We start from the raw sequence: 16515 nt of genomic DNA, 5'->3' as shown, positions 1-16515 counted from the left end.
GGATCGGCTCAGCTCCCACCACTGTGGTCACTTGCGGAGTGAGTCATCGGACAGAAGTTCTTCCTCTCAATCTCTCCTCCTCTCTGTATATCAGACTTTCCAATAAAAATAAATAAATCTTCAATAAATAAGTGTAAGTGGAGTAGCTGGGATACGAACCCGCATGCACACAGGACTGTGACACCTGTAGGTAGAGAACTAGCCAGCTGAGCCATAGCGCCAACAAAATTATATATTTTGAGAACTACAATCAATGGGCCAGTTTTTAACACGATTTTAAAAAAGGATTTCTCAAACTCATGTCTTTAACCACTGTTAAGCTGAGGAATTTATTTTTAACAAGCTTAGTTTCACAAACTGAAGGTCAAAAACAAGGGGAGCAAGACATATTAGCATAGTTCAAACACTCAAAACGCAAGTCCATTCAATATCATAATTAGTAATTAAGAAAAAAAGGAGAGGCCTGTGCAGTAGCATACAGGCCAAGCTTCTGCCTGCAGTGCCAGCATCCCATATGGTCACCAGTTCTAACTCTGGCCACTCCACTTTCAATCCAACTCCCTGCTTACATACCTGGGAAAGCAGAGGATGGTTCAATCCTTGGAACCCTGCACCCACTTGGGAGACTCAGATGAAGCTCCTGGCTTCAGACCTGCCCAGATCTGGCCATAACAACAATTCAGAAAGTGAATCAGTAAATGGAACATCTCTCTGTAAGTCTGCCTTTCAAATAAAAAAATAACTAAGTCTTTAAAAATGATAAAATGGAAAAAAAGAAGTCTTGGTAATATTCTGTAACTTATGTATAGCTATCAGTGCAATTAAAATGTGTCTTATTGTATACTTAAAAAAAAAAAAACACTTGGATAAAGTACATATGCAGATATTATCTTCTTCAATGCCTGATTAAAAAAGAGTAAAGCATACTATATTTCATTCCCAGCTGTATCAACTATATCAATGCAACTGCCTAGGTTGCATTGTACCAAGTGTTACACTGCTGGGAGAAAAGCAGTGATTAATGCCAAATTTGTGTTAACTATGCGAGTATGCCAGCATAGTTGTTTGTTGTTGTTGGTTTTTTGTTTTTGTTTTTGTTTTTTTAATACAAGTGAGGATGGTGGGGAACTCCAGGCCAGGACATGCCACCCCAGCCCCTAGACAGGGGAAAAGCAAACTGCCTGGGGAAGGAGGACAGAGTATGGGAGTGGAAACAACTGAGGGCATGTTTGTTGAAGAAGGCATCACTTTTGAGGGCTTCCACACACTGGGTCCCTGCACTTGCAGGCAGGTGAGGAAGCTGAGACAGAGTGATTTAGAGCAAGGAAACTAGAGGGCATGTCTGGGTCAAGCCAAAGCACCTGCCCACATGGGAACCTGGCTGGGCTAAATAGCATCATCAGCCGCCCACTGGCACTTGCAAAAGCTAGGGCTGTGGGGGAATGCTTGGCTCGGCTAGGCCACAGTAACCGTCCGTGAATGTCAAGCTAGGCTGCAGAACCCACCAGAAGATGAGAGCCCGATCTGGGGGGTAGATCCTGTATAACTGTGGGCTTGCCCCTGTGGGACTGCAGAATCCACTGACACATGCAAGGGCTGGAACAGAGGGCAAATCATGACAACCAAAGCTGCTGCACCTGCTGACATGTGTGAGCTCTGGGGCTAGAAGCAGGCCTGGTAAGGGAACTTGAGAAACTTCTCTACTGAGCTCTAGCTCCCAATGGAGAGCACACGAGATGGGAGTGGCGCAGGCCAGGCTAGGTTAGATTGCAACAGCAGTCAGCAATAACTTAAGATTGTGGGTGGTCTATGATAGGCTGGTTCGAAGAACCCACCAGCATGTGCAAGACCCGGGGCTGGGAATGGGCCTAGTAGCAGAACTCTGATGACTAACCTGCTGCACTGTAGCTCCCACTGGTGAACGTGACAGCTGGGCCTGTGGGCAGACCAGGCTGGGCAAGGAAGGCTGCAGTACCTGCCGGCATGCATGTGGGCTGGGTATGGGGGCAGGCTAGACTGGGCTAGTCTCCAGCACCTACTGATGATCACAAGACCCAAAATGAGTGTGGGCCAGACCAGCCTAGGCCACAGCACAGGTTACATCAGAGCTGAGTCTGGGAGTGGGCCAGGCTAGGCTAGGCTATAGCACCCACCAGTGAGTGCCAGGACTGGATGTCAACCATGTCAGTCTGGGTAGCAGCACCCACTGACACACATGAGATCTGTTGCTGGTAGCAGGCCTGCTAGGAGAAACTGGGGAAATCGCCTGTTAGACACAGCTCCTGCTGGTTAGTATAAGAGCCGGGGGTGGGAGCAGGTTAACCAGACTGGGCTATAGCACACGTTGACATATATGTGAGCCGGGTCTGAGGGCAGGAAAGACAGAATCAGTCCACAGAGCACACTAACACAAGTGAGAGCCAAGTCAGGGTGCAAACTAGGCACCCTGCCACAATACCTGCCTGCTCACAGAGCTGGGAGTGGGCCAAGCTGGGCTAGGATGCTGCACCCCCTAGTGAGAGCTGGGAGTGGGACCTGGCCGGGTGGAGTCAGGCTGTAGTACCTGCTGGCAAATACCAAGACATGGGAGGTGGCCATCTCAAACTGGGCCCAGGGTTGGGAGTACACCTGCTAGCAGAACTTGGAGGATTCCCTTATTGAGCTACTGCTTCTACTAGTAAGAGTGAGAACTGGGACTGGAGCTGGGCCAGGCTGGGCCAGGCTGCTACAGCTACTGATGTGCAGGAGAGCCAGAATGGGTGCAGGCAAGCTAGGCAACAGCACCAGCTGGAAAGTGCTGGGACTGGATGCAGGCCAGGTCAGGCTAGACCACAATACCCCTGATACATGCAAGATTCGGGGCTAGGAAGACGCCTAGGGCAGCTCTGGGCACTCTCCTGCTTGGCTGTACATACCAATGATGAATGCAAGAACCAGGGCTGATGGTGGGCCACGCTGGACAAGATGGTAGCATCTATTGACATACATGAGGGCCAGGTCAGAGGAATGGGTGGGCTGAGCTAAGCCACAGCACTCAAGGGTGTGCATGAGAGCCAGATGGGATACAGGCGGGGCTGCAGCAGAGGCTGGCAAGCACAAAATCCAGGGCTGGGGCAGGCCTGGTGGGAGTAACTGAGAGTCATTCTGACCTTGCCCTAACACCCACTGGTGTGCATGAGGACCAGATGTGCAGCGAGTTGGGCAGTAGCACCTTCCAGTTCACATGGGATGTGAGGCTTGGGTGGAACTGACCAAGCAGTTGCATCCACCAATATGTGCATTAGCTGGTGCAGGTAACAGACTGCACCTGACCCTGCCCTGGCTGGTATAGACAAGAGTCAAGTCTGAAGTCACCCCAGGAAATGTTTCTTAGGGAACTCCCTGACTGGACTGCTGGACTCAGACCTAGATCACAGGGAAAAATCACAGGACATACAGTTTAACCTTGGAGTCAGATGATGACTGTGTAGTGGACAGCATGCCCAGATATACATGTGGGACATGATGGCTAGCTCATTTAGGCCAGCAGGGGATGTCGACCGTCTCATCAGAAGAGGGAAAGCAGAACAGGTTTGGGCAATTCTGGCCAAACTTTGCATGATCCTATGTCTGTGAATGCACTAACGTGGACTTTATCTAACATGGACTTTGTCAACCAACAGACCTTGGAAAGATTCTTCTTAGCCCTGAAAACAGAGTCAACAACTTCTCAGAACTATCAAAACCACTCAAGTAACACCCTCAGAACATTCTTCCCCATATGGGATCTCTAAGAATCATCAAATGACTAGTCCCCATGCCCAGGTGCCGATGTAGTTTGACTGCAAGGAGTGGCCCCTCCCTCTCCCCTTTGCAGACACAACGGGGGTAAAAAAAAAAACAAACCCTAGAATACATGTCCTACCCAACCCTTCCTTTAACCTGACCCTCCCCACCCTTGTCAGAGTTAAGATTAGGGCATGTACCTCAACTATCATAAACAATATTAACAAGAAAAAAATTTTTAAAGCAGAACTATATTTCAAACAACTGGCACTGAACACAGGATGACCAACTTATAAACTAATAAAACAACAGTTATAGTTATTATCTGCTGGGTACTTAACACGCAAGAAAGGGTGTTAAATACTTGCAATTTCATTAAATCTTACCACTATTTGCACAATAGCTATTATTAGCTCCATTTTACAAAGGAGGGAATTCACTCAATCCATAAGTAACATGCTAAAGTCACACAGCTTAAATGGTCACATCAGTACTACAAAGACTCCTATTTTTTTTCTTTTTTTAAGATTTATTTATTTTTATTGGAAAGTCAGACATACAGAGAGGAAGATCTTCCATCCAATGATTCACTCCCCAAGTGAGCACAATGCTGGTGCTGCACCAATCCTAAGCCAGGATCCAGGAACTTCTTCCAGGTCTCCCATGCAGGTGCAGTGTCCCAAGGCCCACTTCCCATCCTCGACAGCTTTCTCAGGCCACAAGCAGGGAGCTGCATGGGAAGTGGGGCTGTTGGGATTAGTACTGGCACCCATATGGAATCCTGGCATGTTCAAGGCAAGGACTTTAGCCACTAGGCCACCACCCAGGCCCACAGACTCCTCTTAACCACTACCATCCTCCCACCTCCCTGTTCCTGGTTACAAGATGCACCATGAAGGTCTATAGCAGTGGTTTAAAACACAAGACATCTCAGTGAGTTCTAATATAACATGCTGAACAAGTATTAAATATTTACAGTTAAAGGATGCAATGTGATCAGATGGTATAGTAGATAAGGCCTGTCTGTGGTGCCAGTATCCCATATGTGTGCCAATTTGATTTGTATCCAGGCTGCTCTGCTTCCAATCTGGCTCCCAGCTTGTGGCCTGGGAGAACTGCAGAACATGACTCAGGTCCTTGGGTTCCCCCATGTGGGAGATTTCAAGGGATCTCCCAACTTCAGATTAGCTCAGCTCTGGCTGTTGCAATAGTTTGGGGAATGAACTAGCACTAGCAGATGGAGAACCACTTGTGGTTTCTCTTCTCTGCGGCTCTGCCTTTCATATAAAAATAAATTTTAAAAGGAAAAGTTAAAACATGTAATGTAAAGCACCACTTTACTGTCTTACATAATCCTTACAACTCTGAAGCTTTATGTTCACACAAAAAATGGAAAATAACTGAAGTTTGGAAAAATGCACAAATTTGGCCAGAACTGCAAAATTAGTACATGACAAAAGTAGAACCTGAAGCAATGTCTGCTTCTAAAGACCATGACTTTGCCGAGGTATATCGAGAGCCCCGCCAGGGGCAGGCGTTATGGCAGTGGGGTAAGCCGGCTCACAGTGCCTAACTCAGGCCCTGGCCACTCTGCTCCCGATCTGTGTCCACTTAATGTGTCTGAGAAGCAGCAGATGGTGAGCCAGAGACCAGGATGGAGTTCAGGACAGAGTCCTGGCTTCTAACCTTGGCCTGACCTAACCCCGAAGGTTGATGAGCATTTGGAAAGTGAACTAGCAGATGCAAGATCTGTCTTTCCCTCTCTTGTCACTGTCTTTCAAATAAATAAATCTTTAAATCAACAATATAGGCACGCACACACACACAGCACAAGACTGATAAGGGCAAAAAAAAAAGTCTAAGAAGGAAGAAAATTTTACTCAGAAGGGTAATAATACTGCATAGTACACATAAGGCAGGTACAATTCAGTTCTGAGTCACCTTCTGTAATGGCAGGTGCAGGGTTCCAAGGCTTTAGGCCGTCCTCAACTGCTTTCCCAGGCCACAAGCAGGGAGCTGGATGGGAAGTGGAGCAGCTAGGATACAAACTGGTGTCCATATGGGATCCTGGTACATGTAAGGCGAGGACTTTAGCCACTAGGCTGCTGTGCTGGGCCCCATAGCTGATTTTTAGTAAAATATTGATTCAGGTATTAGAAAAGCCAAACAGCAGAAAGCAAAAGCACAGTCCTCATGCTTTGGGTCACTTGGCCAGTGCCACAGCAGTCAGGGCAGGCCCAGCTGAAACCTGGAGCCGGTAACTTTGTGGCTCGGGCTGTCATCTGCTGCTTTCCCAGCTGTATTTGCAGGAAGCTCGAGTTTTGGGAAGTGGAGCAGCCAAGACTCAACCAGCTTTCTGGAAGGGGATTCCGGAAGCTCTCTGTCTCTCATCTCTGTAAGTATGACTTTCCAATAAAAACAAATAAATCTTAAAAAAAAAATAAGCCATGAACTTGCTGGGTGTCCAAAGAAATGTTTACTAGATACATATTTAACATTAACTGTATTCAAGCAAGCCCTTTTAAATATGAACTATGCCTTTAAAAAATGAACTATGCTTAAGTTGCTTTTAACAAAGTATTTCTCAATCTCATCTCCTGAACATGAAACATACCACTGCCAAAGGTAAGAAGTGTATTTTTAAAGATTTATTTATTTATTTTCAAAAATTATTTATTTTTATTAGAAAGGCAGATATACAGAAAGGAGAAGAGACAGAGGAAGATCTTTCATCCAATGATTCACTCCCCAAGTTACCGCAGTGGTTGGAGCTGAGCTGATCTGAAGCCAGGAGCCTGGAGCCTCTTCCAGGTCTCCCAAGTGGGTGCAGGGTCCCAAGGCCTTGGGCTGTCCTCGACTACTTTCCCAGGCCACAGAGAGTTGGATGGGAAGTGGGGCTGTTGGGATTAGAATCGGCACCCATATGGATCCCAGCGCGTTCAAGGCGAGCCACTGAGCTACCACGCTGGGCCCAAGAAGTATATTTTAAAATGAGGTATGTCACTGCTCAAAACTCTGCAAAACACTCTTTTTTAAAATGTAACAAAGTCACAGATCGATTTCCAGGCCAATATAGTTAGGATCTAAATGGTTTAACATATACTAAACACTAACCAGTGCTGTGTCATGAACAGAACACAGTATCTACATTTACAAGACACCTTGACAAAGAAGATAACACACACAAGTAAATGCCTCATTCTAAAATGTGTAGGTCCAGATACAAAGGTAAATCTCTTCACACACACTGCTTGAGGATTCAAGAAATTTCAAAGTAACTGGCTTACCTAAAAATAATCCAAACTAGTTGCAAGGAGTTGGACATAGTGATTGAAATGTTTGCTGGGGCACCCACAGTCCACACTGGAGTGCCCGGAGCTGAGTCTCAGTTTTGCTTCCAATTCAGCCCACCCTGGCAGATACCTGCTCATGGTGAAGCCGTTCAATACTGTCACCTCACAGATCTGGACTGAATTCCTGACTCCTCGCACTGGTCTGGCCCACCCCCGGCCAGTGTAGGCACCTGGGGCGTGACCCAATGAATGGGAACCTTGCTCTCCCACAAGAGCTCTCTCAAAAACAAACAAATTCTAAATCATCTTTTGGCTCAAAAATACACTTACAAGTATTCCATAGAATTGTAAAAAATTCAGTCCATAAGGGTACAGGAGTTAATGCACCATTTTTACTTCAACAATCTATAAGTAATCTACATTCCGGTCCAAAAGGAAAATGAATAAAATAAGCTATATCATGAAAGAATAGAAATTTAGGGCCCGGCGCGGTGGCGCAAGTGGTTAAAGGTCCTCGCCTTGCACGCCCGGGATCCCATATGGGCGCCGGTTCTAATCCCGGCAGCCCCGCTTCCCTTCCAGCTCCCTGCCTGTGGCCTGGGAAAGCAGTCGAGGACGGCCCAAAGCTTTGGGACCCTGCACCCATGTGGGAGACCCGGAAGAGGCTCCTGGCTTCGGATCGGCATAGCATCGGCCGTTGTGCTCACTTGGGGAGTGAATCATCGGACGGAAGATCTTCCTCTCTGTCTCTCCTCTCTGTATATCCGCCTTTCCAATGAAAAAAAAAAAAGAATAGAAATTTAGTTTAAAATATATTTGTTTCTATATGTATTAACTTTGCAAATACGTCCACAGTTCTCATATTAAAAAAGGATGGTGGGCCTGGCATGGTGGCCTAGCTGCTAAAGTCCTTGCCTTGTACACATTGAGATCCTCCTGTCCCAGAGGCCCCGCTTCCCATCCAGCCCCGCCTGTGGCCTGAGAAACCAGTCGAGGACAGTCCAAAGACTTGGTGGGAAACCTGGAATAAGCTCCTGGCTCCTGGCTTCAGATCGGTTCAGCTCTGGCAGTTGCAGTTGCTCTCTGTATATGTGATTTTCCAATAAAAATAAATAAATAAATCTTAAAAAAAAAAAACAGTGCAAAGTTTTTACACAATATCATGCCATTTTTAAATACATACACTTCAACCCTAGGATGTATGTAATATGAAATAACCACCCAACTATGAAAACCTAATGCATGGGTTAAGAGTAAAAAAAAGAATGCAATTACTAACTTCACACATCCTTGGACTCATTTACTGTAATGAGAAAGTGCTAAGACTCTGCAATGCAACATCTTTTTTTCTACTTAATAAAATCACAGATCTGTTTCCAGGCCAATATAATCAGGAGCTAACTGGTTACTCACTATTTATTAAACACTAATCATTTCTTATGCCATGAACAGAAATGCAATGTCTCCACTTACTGGACACCTTCCTGAAGAAAACGATATATACAGGGCCTGGCACCGTGGCCTAGTGGCTTAAGTCCTCGCCTTGAACGCGCCGGGATCCCATATGGGCGCCAGTTCTAATCCTGGCAGCTCCACTTCCCATCCAACTCCCTGCTTGTGGCCTGGGAAAGCAGTCAAGGACGGCCCAAAGCCCTGGGACTCTGCACCCATGTGGGAGACCTGGAACAAGCTCCTGACTCCTAGCTTCGGATCGGCACAGCACCGGCCGTTGTGCTCATTTGGGGAGTGAATCATTGGATGGAAGATCTTCCTCTCTGTCTCTCCTCCTCTCTATATATCTGACTTTGTAAAGAAAATAAAATAAGTCTTTAAAAAAAAAAGAAAATGATTCATACACATAAGTAAATGCCTAAATTCTGAAATTTCACAGCATGTTCTAAACTAACAAAAGGCACAAAGCAAGGGACTGATAAACAGAGTATTTTGTTGCTATACCTCCAACATGCAAACCAGTTTAATAATGAAACAAAAACAATCCAACTTTTAACATTTCCAACACATTTCCCCATTTAACAACAACATGAGAAGCATCATATGAAGCCTATCATATGACTGACCTCAAAATAAAAAAACAATACCCAATAATAGAGGACTTTTTCAGTTCTTTTATGGTTTAACTCCATAGTACCAGACTATAGTAACAATCAAAATGATGTCTTCTCAGCCTTAACAGAAGCATTCTAACTTGCTCCCAAGCCCACTAAAATGGAATGACACTTCATTTCCCAGGCAGATAAAACACAAAACTTCAGTAAGCCATCTGATAATCTTACTTCATCAAGAGGAGTAGTCAATTTCCTCTCCTCAACAGTAGCACAATCTCTGAAAATGATCCACTCACTTCAGGGTGCCACTTTTAAAAAAACATTTTTGGCAAAACATTTAACGTCATACTTTTACTAAACTAATAATGTAGATAAGAAAAAATAGACTACCTAATGTGTCAAGAGGAAAGCAAAAACTTCCAGCTAATTATGCTAGTATGCACCTCTGTTAATACAAGAAAAAATATTTAACACCAATCCTGCACTTTCTCCCTCACCCCAGAAAACTGTGATTATACTACTGGAGTTAAGAAGGTTAGTAACAAGTAAAAAGTTTAGAGATGAGACTTGCTTCAAAATAATTTGGCAGGGAAAAGACAGGTTTATAAAAATGAAGCAAGAATGCTGTTAACATTGGCTGATGGACATGTTAAGACTGTGTGTAAGATTTATTTGTTTAAAGTTGTCCAGAATGCAAAGCTTGCTTTAAAACGGCACCTCCAGCCTTTATCTGTAAATTAGTGCTTCCATCCACACCTAGCATTTTTAAGCACATAAAAATATTCAAAGGGTTTTTTTTTAAATGTATTTCTCTCTAGTCTTACTTTTGACAATTTAATGCCTTAACCAAGTTTATTCCACTAATACTACAATTCTACAAAACTATCTGAAACTGAAAAATATCTGTTGTGAAACACTAACTTTTGTGGCAAATAGAAATTATCACCAAATATAAATTTTAATACAAAAACTTTTTAAAATGTAGACTTAATTCCAAGTTTTCTTAGTAACTATTAGAATGCTATTTTTTCACATCTGACCACAGCTATGTCTACTATTACCAGCTCCTTTATAATCGCTAATCTCAAAAATGTTATACAAATAAAGAAGCCAGTCAGCAAGGTGATACGGCTCCAGTGACACTATCACAGAGCTGGGATACAGACCCCGGCCCAAGGCCAAAGCCCGGCAACATCCATTGAACACCCAGCACTGGCCAAGCACTTCTGCGGGCAAAATCGACATGGCATGCGATGTCTAGGAGCTCTCTGAATACCGCTGAATCCTCAAAACAACTCTCAAAATGCAGCACAACCATCCCCCGCCCCTCAGCACTGAAGTAACTTGCATAAGGTCACTTTAACCAACTAGGAAGTGGCGGTGAGAGCCCGAGGACTCCAAAACGTTGAACCATTACTTTCCAAGACATGACCAACTAAAACCGCCTCTACACAACTCGCAGGGGAAAAAAAAAATGTGTTTTGGAAAGGCTTGGAGGAAACAGGTTTGGATGTTGGGCTTAAGGTTAAGCACGCATAACCAAAAGGCAGCAGGGACAGTAACGCAAGCAACTGTAACCGGGGCGGTACTTTCAACCAGGGCTCCGACCCCACCAGTACACCTGCCCGCTTCACCCACCAGGTACCCACCAGGTACCCGGGTACCCCACCAGGTACGAGGTTAATCCCGCCAGGCGTGCTCCAGGGGGGTGTCTGACAGCCCCGGGGCTCCCCGGAGGCTGTCACGGGGACATCAGCTGTCACCCAGGGCCAACGGGCAAGAGCAGGAATGCAGCTGTAGTCCAAAGCGGTCGTGTCTGGAACCCCAGCCCGCCTCACAACTTCTCTGTTTCCTAACGCCGAGATCACCAGGCTCCGAAGGGCCGTGTGTGTGTGTGTGTGTGTGTGTGTGTGTGTGTACACCCCATCCGCGCCCCGCCCGGTGCACGCCCTCCCTCTCGACGCCCACAGGCTAAGGTAGGTTCGGGGCCCGACGGGACGGCCCCCCAAAACCACAGCATGGCAAGCACACCTCCGGCCCCCCCCGCCACAAGGGCAGCGACGCTGGCCCGAGGTGCTGCCTTTTGTCCTCGGGGCTCGCCGCGGCCTACGGGAACGGACCGAGCGGAGGACGCCGCGGCCTGGGCTCGGGGGGCGGCCTGCGGGGGACGCGCCCCTGCCCACCCTGACGGAGGCCTCGGGTGGCCGGCGGGGCTGGGCACGCCTCCGCACCGCGGTCCTGTCCTGACAGGGCCTGGCCGGGGGCTCCGCCCGCCCGCCCGCCGCCGTTCCCCTACCCCGGACCCTGGCTCCTCGGGAGGATCGGGCCTGCAGGCCGCGGCCGCACAGACGCTGCGGAAGGGCCTGGGGTTACCTGGGGGGTTGCTGGTGGCTGGGCAGCTTTCCGGGCGGGAGGGGGAGCGTCAGGACGAGGAAGACGAGGGCGGCCGCAGCGGCAGGCGGGGCGGGGGCGGTCGGCCGAGGCCCCGACAGGCGGGCGGGCTGGCCGAGGGGTGCAGACGCGCCGGCGGCGGCAGCGGCACCAGCGGCTCCCTCAGGATCTTCCTCGGGCTGGTCCAAGATGGCGGCGCTCCCTGCACAGGGTTTCCTGTCACCCTCGCAATGGGCCGGACCACAAAAGACGGGGGGTGGGAAGGTGCGCGCGCAGCGGCGGAGCCCGGAAGAAGGTGGCCGAGGCTGGGCTGCTAGCCACGCCCCTTCCTCACGCTGCCCCTGCGGATTGGTTGCGCCGGCACCGAGGCCCGCCCCACTGGCCCTCGTGCCTCTAGGGGCGGGGGAAAGCGGCTGTGCGCAAGCGCAGTCGCGTGTCCTCGCTCCTGGGGAAGTTACTTGCGCAGGTTGGCGGAGAGCTGGTCGGGTGTTGCTGGTTGGGGGATTTGGCTTGTTGCTGTCGAAGACTTTTTTTTTGTAACTATTTTGAATGCTAACAACTTCCCGTTACGGAAACCTTACAGCAAACTTGCCAATGTTAAGGACCTGTTTACTGCATTCTTTCCACACGTTCTTAGTGAACCTGGGAGGTACATAACACGTTTTATCAGTGGCCTCCCTGAGGCTGAATCGGTTAACTCACCGGGCCGTGTTTCACCTCTCCCACTTAACCTTGATTTGAGGGTGCCTTTGGCGGGGCAGTGCAAACTGGCATTAATTGCAGTTTGTCCACCACCTCCCAGATTGCAACCTGGCCTACTGTGTCACGGCTCCTGAAAGCTGGCCATACCTTAGAAGTTTCTTGGATTCTGGGCACTTTTGTTGATAGTGGATACAGGTCTATTTATGTATACTTAATTTATATTTGACGCCTGTATCGGTACAGAGATAAGCATAACTGGTAAAACTTTGTTGGGTGTACACTCTTTTTTTTTTCCAATCTAAGTACCTTGTACTTGTGTGCGACCCAATACGTCCTGGAGCTGTAGTGACAATGCCAACTTTGCCTCATGGATAACACAAGCCCACCTCACTCTACCTGCAAAATGACATTTAAGCTTGCTCTTGGCATTCAGGAACTTGCATAGGCTAGTTCTGCGCTGAGCAAATGACACTCCACTGGGAAAGTGTATGGGAATTTACAGATACTGTTTTCAGAAAGATTTGGGTATGAATCACTCTTGTGCAACCTAGTACTAACAGGCTTGTCACTTAATTTCTCAGCACCTTCCTTGGTCTTCAACAGAATGTCTCTCATGGATCCTTGTGATGTTTAAAGATTGTATGCAGAATACCTGGCGTATAATAAAAGTTCAAATGGGAGTGATTATTATGTGATAATCTGATGTAAAGTAATTGAAATCCCTTCCAGGAGCAGCTGTTCAATGCTTCAGATGCCTGCGTCACCTGTCAGGGTGGTAGGGCTCAAGTCCCAGCTAGGGTCCCAATTCCACCTTCCTGCTGCTGCACGCCCTCGGAGGTGGCAGGTGAAGGCTCAACCGTGTGAGAGACCCAGATTGAATTCCCAGTTTGACCTCGCGCAATCTTCGCTTCTGAAGGCCTTTGGAGAGTAAAGCGGTGGTTAATAAGTCTCTCTTCTCTCTCTGCCTTTCAAATAAATATTTTTTTTTTAAAAAAAAGAAAGATGTATTTATTTGGGAGGCAGATTTACAGAGAGAAGGAAAAGCAGAGATCTTCCTTTTACTGGTTCAATCCCCAAATGGACTCAATGGTTAGAGTTGAGTAGATTTGAAGCAAGGAGCCAGGAGCCTCTCCTGGATCTCCCACGTGGATACAAGGGCCCAAGGACCTGAACCATGCTCCCCTGCCTTCCCAGTCCGCAACCCAGGGAGCTGAATCAGAAGTAGAGCAGCTGGGACTAGAACTAGCGGCCATATGGAATGTCAGCACTTTAGGGTGAGGATTAGCCTGTGGAGCCATCATGCTGACCTCAATAAAGTTTGTAAAATGCTAAAAACAAAAACAAAACCCTCCTGTGGAGATCTGTTCTTCTGTTCCCATATTCTTTAGTAAGTACAATTTGTGGCTACATCGGGGTTTTTTTTTTTCTTTTTTATTTGTTCATGTCTTGCATTTGAAGTATTTTTCAATGACATTCTTGGCTTAAAATTTTTTGCAGGAGACCTTAACCACCACACAACTGTAGTCAACCACTTTCTGGGATTTCCCTTCTTGGTCCCCAGGTTTCCTGTTGTCCTCAAGCTTAATGGAGCAGATCTGGTGGCCAGCACACAGGGCCTCCCCCAGCTTGACACACCTAGACTCAACTATGGTTAGAGGCAAGCACAGAGTAATGGGCTTGCTGCCTGAAGCCTTGGTGACTTCATGGACGCCACTGCAAGGCTGTCGCAGCCGAGGGCCATCTGCAGCAGCTATTGTAAAGCAGCGGTCACATCTGTTCCACCTCCAACAGTGATGCCTTTCTCGGCCAGGGCAGTGGGCTACGGCTGAAACCGAATCTCAAAAGCACCCAGGCCCTGCCTCTGACGGTGGTGGTGGTGAAAGAACACTGCCACACTTAACGTTTTGAAACCAAAAACTTTGCCTGTGGTAAATAAAGGAGAAAGTTGTGCACCGTTGTCATTACTTGTGTCCAGGGACAAAATTAAGTGTGACTAGAACGTTTCTGTGGATTCAACTGTCACTTGAGTTGGAATGACTATGTTTAGGGATAGTTCTTGAACAGTTATTGTATGCCAGGAGCTGTCCTAAAATTCACACCACGTCCCCACAAAGTCAACTCTCTATTCATGTTTTATGAATCAAAACAAAGCAAAACCAAACAAAAAAACAAGGCAACACACGTCTACTGTCATGTAGGTGAGAATCGGCAGGACTGATGAAACACAGGCAGAGGACGCAGACAAGCCCCCAGGATGGCTTCCGTTAAAGACCTCCAGGGTATGTGTTTTTCTTTTCTTTCATTTCTTTTTTTTTAATTTATTTTTTTATTTTGACAATCTTTACATAGTTAATTGGGGTACAAAGGTTCAAGGGCTACAGGAAAGTGGATAAGACTAGTATTTTTCCATATTGTTTCCTTCATGTTTTAAGGGGGGGTATGAAGGGAGAAGGCCCACCCAATTTCCCACCCTCCCCAGGTTCCAGATGTAGGGCATGCTCTGAGGTTCTTGCTCACATGGTTTTGATATTTCAACAGTTATGAATCACTGCCATTCTTGCCACTCCAAGCACTATGAGGTCTTTGAAAAATCCACTGATTGACTTAGTCCATCATAGCTGAGATGGTTGGTTGACCTGTTCTGTCTTCTCTTTTTTCTTGTTAGGGTTCTGAGTCCAGCATTTAGATTAGGAAGATCTCCAAAGAAACTTCTTGTATGTGCTAGCAAGTACAGGGCCCGGCACAGTCCATCGCCCTGATCAGCGGGCCCGGCAGCGTGGCCTAGCGGCTGAAGTCCTCGCCTTCAACGCCCGGGATCCCATATGGGCGGCGGTTCTAATCCCAGAGGCTCCACTTCCCATCCAACTCCCTGCTTGTGGCCTGGGAAAGCAGTCAAGGACGGCCCAAAGCCTTGGGTCCCTGCACCCATGTGGGAGACCTGGAAGAAGCTTCTGGCTCCTGGCTTCAGATCGGCTCAGCACCAGCCGTTGCACTCACTTGGGGAGTGAATCATCGGACGGAAGATCTTCCTCTCTGTCTCTCCTCCTCTCTGTACATCTGACTTTGTAGTAAAAATAAATAAATCTTAAAAAAAAAAAAAAGTCTACAGCCATACCACCCTGAACGCGCCTGGTCTCGTCTTTTCCTTCATTTCTGAGAGAACCAGGTGCTTAGGGGACCAGAGCTCACCTAGATTGACCTACAGGTCAGTATACATTCATTGTAACACATTGGCTTGTTAAGTGACACACCTACCTATTAGACTAGACCTCATTAAACAGCCAATAGAATGCTAAACACAGTTCAGAGGTGGGCCCCGCCCCCTCACTAGGGCTGTGAAGTGCCTTTGGAATGTGAATCTCTACTCTCTCATTGAAACACCTGTTACTCACCATTCACCCTTCTGCCACCATTCTTTTATGAAGGTGGCCAGGGCCCCGTGTCCTGGGCAGCCCTGGCTGTCCGGCATCGGTAGGGCTTAAACCAAGCCGCAGATGACCAAGCTCCCATTCTGAGGCAGTGGTCTAGACTTCTCATATCGATAGTTGTAGCACCTTAGCTTTAGTGTCAGTCCTTAACTGCTGCGTAAGTCCATGTGGAAGCATCACTTTGACGCAGTGAATTCTTAGTGCCTAAGCTGTTCGATTAAAGATAGTAGGAATGGTCCACTCTGCTTAAAGTCCTGGAATTTTCAGAGCTTTGAAAGAGTGTGTGACTGACTGTAGCGTAATTTAAAAGGTCTGTATGTATGGTAGGAGCTAAGTGTTGATCAGGATTTCTAGGAAATGTTGTATAAAAGCTATCTGCAAGAAAACAAATGTATATACACAGCATATTCACTGCAGCGTTGTTTGTAATAGCAAAAGACTAAGAACAAGTAAAATACTGTGGAGTGCTTTATAGTAGCTTACTGTTTCTCATATTCCAAAATACTATGTAGCCATTAAAAAGAATGAAGCCCATAGAAAGATCCTAACAGGAAACCATCTCTTGAAAATTAAATGCAAAAAGCAAGAGGCAGAAAACTAAACAGTATGCTAGCATTAGTTAATTAGAATCAAGGAAGAAATAAACACATGGATACACATTTACTAACTAGACAATAGGAGTTTTTCCTGTTGCCCTGTCATAGCTATAACTGGGACCCAAACCTGAGGACAAGAAGTCCATAAGGAGCCCATTGCTGCATTCAAAGAATTGCAGGCATCTGGAACCAGCTACCTTCCAGTGAACCATTGGAAAACTCATTGATCCAAAAGTCAGCCCCAACTGCCACTCCAATATTCCCCTACTTGTCC

At 46.9% G+C, this 16515-nt stretch overlaps 1 protein-coding gene across 2 annotated transcripts in view; it reads right to left on the bottom strand.

The window, feature by feature from the left end:
* RAB14 (RAB14, member RAS oncogene family) overlaps positions 1 to 11727 on the bottom strand; it is a 30209-nt gene extending 18482 nt beyond the window's left edge. The window contains exon 1 of one of the 2 annotated variants that reach the window (XM_040963684.1): positions 11498 to 11727. The gene's annotated coding sequence lies outside the window, so the exon portion shown is untranslated. The remainder of the gene's footprint in view (positions 1 to 11497) is intronic. The other variant, XM_040963685.1, reaches the window with a different exon arrangement.
* Positions 11728 to 16515: the final 4788 nt, after the last annotated feature.

This window comes from Ochotona curzoniae, unplaced genomic scaffold (genome assembly GCF_017591425.1).
Source record: "Ochotona curzoniae isolate NIBS_2020 unplaced genomic scaffold, NIBS_Ocur_1.0 scaffold_3208, whole genome shotgun sequence".
NCBI lineage: Eukaryota > Metazoa > Chordata > Mammalia > Lagomorpha > Ochotonidae > Ochotona > Ochotona curzoniae.
Note: the sequence above shows the minus strand (reverse complement) of the source record. Positions and strands in the feature narration are given on the sequence as shown.